This window comes from Mus caroli, unplaced genomic scaffold, assembly GCF_978045245.1.
Source record: "Mus caroli unplaced genomic scaffold, Mus_caroli_1 scaffold_12, whole genome shotgun sequence".
Taxonomy (NCBI): Eukaryota; Metazoa; Chordata; class Mammalia; order Rodentia; family Muridae; genus Mus; species Mus caroli.
The window spans coordinates 68,918,480-68,922,986 of record NW_028227267.1 but is presented as its reverse complement, the minus strand read 5'-3'; the positions used below and the strand labels follow the sequence as shown (position 1 = coordinate 68,922,986).

At 38.6% G+C, this 4,507-nt stretch overlaps 1 pseudogene; it reads left to right on the top strand.

Annotated features, from left to right (window-relative positions):
• The first annotated feature begins 378 nt into the window (after positions 1-378).
• LOC110308971 (NADH dehydrogenase [ubiquinone] 1 alpha subcomplex assembly factor 4 pseudogene) lies at positions 379-2,521 on the top strand (annotated as a pseudogene).
• The last annotated feature ends 1,986 nt before the right edge of the window (positions 2,522-4,507 follow it).

The window sequence follows — 4,507 nt, the reverse complement described above, 5'->3', positions numbered from 1 at the left end:
ATTGCAGACGAGATGTCTTAGAATGCCTATTGAAGATACATTCTTTTCATCTCTGCTTTATGGTACAATTTACAGCTTGTAGTTTTGCGTATGACTTGGTGTAAAGTCAAGCTGTAGTACCTGTATGTTTTATTGCTGTAGAGCAGTGGGGACTCTTTAAACGTGAGTGACAAAGAAGGAGGCTTGAGGGCTGGCAAGGCTCCCCAAAGCTTGGTTGTTCTCGGGGTAATTGAGAATTGATTCCAATTTTTCCTCTAAAATTTAAGATACAGAAACATTTTCAATTTTAAGCTGAGAAGTCATTGTTCATGGGTGTGTGTGTGTGTGTGTAGCTGAAATGTGCTAAAATAAGTTGATCCTACTTATAACCAATTAGCCATGGAGGAGAGGAAGAGTATGCAAAGCCATCTGTCACTGGGAAGTCAATCTCTGTGGTACATTAGTCATCTCTCAAACATTTATTTGGGGTCCAGTCCCAAACCTGGAGTCCTAGACCCCATGAGTAAGAGGGCAAACTGGGGGAGGCAACAGCGGGGTGCTGGCACTGTCCACAGAACCAGGCAATTTAAGACTTAACTCAGCCGCTAAGAAATGAAATATGAGGTAGCTTCTTGACTTGAGGTTTTCGAGTTCGGTGTGCTCAACCCTATGAGCAAATCCTCAGGTTGTTTTTCCTGTGACGTCTGTAGAATCCCCGGATCATTCCTGTGATGCACAGTTCAGTGAAGTTTAAGGGGAAGCTGAGGATGACTATGACACAGCAAATGCACCCAACTACCTCACTGCTTGCTCTTTATGTGATATAGAGGCCCTGAGTCTGCCTCCCTTCCCTTCTTCCAGCTCATTTTTTGAAGGCACTAAAACCAATACTGTAAGTAATAGATTCACTTCCATTTTCTTTTTGTTATTTTTGGGTCTGACCCTCTTCAACAACAATTAAAAAAAAACCTTATTCAACATATATATCACATAAAAAGAAACCACGGGGTATCTGCAGAACTAGATTGGACTTCTCAAAGTTTATTTCTTTTGATAAGAAACCATGTTTTAGTGGAGGGAGGGAACTTTATAGCAGGAAGCTGAGATTTCAAATTTTATTCCAGTTGTATTTTTATTAGAAACAGTATTATTTTTTCTTTGCAGAATATAAAATACCAAATTTCATATTTCAATTTCTGTAAAGGCCCCAAGATCCAAATCCAACATTGAATGTGTGTACTTGACCCTGTATCCCATTAGCATTAACAGTGTGGCTTATACATAGAGATGAGGCAACACATAGCCACCCACCACCAGCATGAATAATACATGCTTCTGAGAGCCTTGAAGCAACGTGCTGCAGAACTCACTTCTTTAATATGTTGAGCACATCTAAACTGTAATAAATAATAAAAATGAGATTAGTCCCTAAGGTGTCTCTATACAATTTGGAATCTTAGACCATTGCTATAAATTCTATCTGTGTAGATTGAAACCCAATGTTCAACATGGAAAAATAGATGTGTTATAACTATAAACATACAGATGCTCATAACTATTTATACTTATATACTTAGGAGCCTTTGATATAAACTCATGTACCATAGAAGAAGCGGTAGCTAGTAGAAAATGGTAGGTTATATAAAATCTTAATATGGTGTGTTTTCAAGGGATTTGACTCGATGAGCCTCATCAAAGAATATTTATTTATATTGACTAGAAGTAAAACAGCTTATTTTATGTTCTAAGCAGAGTTTAGATAAACGGTGCCAATCACAGGGTATCCTTGTGACATTATCAGACTCCAACCAAAGCTTCCCACAGTTTACTTCTCCGAATGGTCATTCTTTAGGGCATCTCCTCTTCCCTCAGGTTCTCTGAAACTGGCAGGCCTGAAGATCAAAATCTACTTAACATCCAAAGCTATCAGACTCAAAATGTAGTCCATTAAAATGTCCCTAGTCCAATAGCCCTTCATGATAAAAGTCCTGAAGAGGAACTGAAGGCATCATGTTGTAGGGATGGGGACTCCAGTGACCCACACCATCAGGAACTGAGGAGAACAGAGGAGAGTAGGAAATCAGCAAGATGAAGCCATCTACACAGCTCTCAAGCACCCTTCTCCCTACTGCCTCCTAAGCAAGCAGCTGAAACACCATCCAGAAATCAAAGAAGTTGCTAGAAAAGATAAAAAGTTGTTGTCATTACTAAACAATGTATATATGTCAATCCTAAAGGTCTGGCATCTTCCTTGTAAGTAAAAGGTATTGAACCATAACAAGAACCAAAAGAATTCAGATTGGAGATATGACATCACTTTGATATGAATATTATGGGTGTTCCCAAAGGCAAATTACTATTATAGAAGTATTGACCCTTCTCAATAACCATAAATGTTCTCAAGAAAGACAGACCGCTGGGGAATACTACAAGAGAATTCTATTTAGAACTAAAATATGTAAATTCCCTTCTCAACTATTTAGTTACTTTTAATGTCAAAATCTTTCCTTTTGAAAACAAGAAAGTAATATGATCAAAATGAAGAAAACCACAAAACAACTTATGTATACTTACAATCTCTGTGTTCTTCTAATATACATATTAAAGTGTGTGTGTGTGTGTGTGTGTGTGTGTGTGTGTGTGTGTGTGTGTGTGTGTGTGTATTTTAAAGTCCTAAAGAGACTAGGGACATGAGAGATGTACCACAACATAATAAAGGTGATTTACAGCAAGCCCACAGCCAGCATTGACCTAAACAGAGAGAAAAATCAAAGCAATTTCACTAAAATCAGAAAAAAACACAAAGATGTCTACTCTCTCCATACCTATTAAACATAGTACTTGAAGTCTTAGCTAGAGCAATAAGAAAGCTGAAGTAAAAGGCATACAAACAGGAAGAGAAGACAAAGTGTCTTTATTTGCAGATTATACAACTTCATACATAAAAGACCCTAAAAATTACACCAAGAAACTTCTACAGTGGGTAAACACTTTCAGCAAAGTAGCAAAATACAAAGTCAACACAAACCGGTAGCATTCCTATATACAAATGTCAAGCAGGTTGAGAAAGAAATCAGGGAAACAACACCTTTCACAATAGACTCAAAGCATAAAATATCTTGGGGAAACTACGTGAAAGACATAGTAAAAACTTTAAGACATTGAACAAAAGTGTTGAAGAAAACATTAGAAGAAGGAAATATCTCTCATGCCCAAAGAATGGTGGCACTGATATTGTAAAATGGCCATCCTACCAAAACAATCCAGGTTCAATGCAATCGTCATCAAAATTCTGACATAATTCTTCCCCAAAATTGAAAAAGCAACTTTCAGTTTCATATGAGCACACACACACACATTCACACAGACACACTCACACACACACACACAGAGAGAGAGAGAGAGAGAGAGAGAGAGAGAGAGAGAGAGAGAGAGAGAGAGAACAGGATAGCTAAACCAATTTTGAATGCTAAAAAGAACTGCTAGAAGTATCACCATCCCTGATATCTCAAGATGCACTCCAGAGCTACAGTGATAGCCACAGCTGGGTAGTACTATTAAAATAGACATGTTCGTCAATAGAATTGAATTGAAGACCCAGACATAATTGCATATACTTATGGAAATCTGAGTTTTGACAAAGAAGCCAGAAATACACAACAGAGAAAGACAGCCTCTTCAATAAATGGTGCTGGCCAAGTTAGATTGCTGTATGTAAAGGAGTGTGAATAGATCCATCCTTATCATCCTGCATAAAACTCAACTTGAAATGGATGAAGGACCCCAACTTAAGACCAGATTTCCTGACTCTGATAGAAAGGGAGCTCCGGAACAGGCTAGAATTTATTGGTACAGGAAAGGACTTTCTGAACAGAACTCTGATAACACAGACACTAAGAACAATTGCTACACGGGATCTCATGGAACTGAAAAGCTGCTGTGTGGCAAAGGATATCATCCCTTGGGCCATGTGGCAGCCTACAGAACAGGAAAAGATCTTTACCACGCATACACCTGAGCAAGCAGCGCTTCTCAACCTTTCTAAGGCTGCGACCCATGTTGTAGTGACCCCCAACCATAAAATTAGGTTCACTGTTACTTCATAACTATAATTTTGTCCACAGCTACTGACCCTTTTAGAAATGAATATAGCAGAAATTCTTTGGAGATGTTCTATTGCTTACTGAATAAAAGGTCCCTTAGTATAGACCAGTACAGTGCGTCAGTGAATGCAACAAAAACTTGGCCACATGGATTCTCTTGAACCTTTTACTGTCTACCTGCTTGTAGCTCTTGCTTTAATCAGTATTACTGCTATTCAGATCATCCTTACCTTTTACTCCTGTATTCAAACCAGTTGAAGCATGAAATGGCCTGTGTCAGTTTGGAGCTGAGATGAAAGGATGGACCATCTAAAGACTGCCACACCCAGGGATCCATCCCAGAATCAGCCTCCAAATGCTGACACCATTGCATTCACTAGCAAGATTTTGCTGAAAGGACCCAGATATAGCTGTCTCTTGTGAGA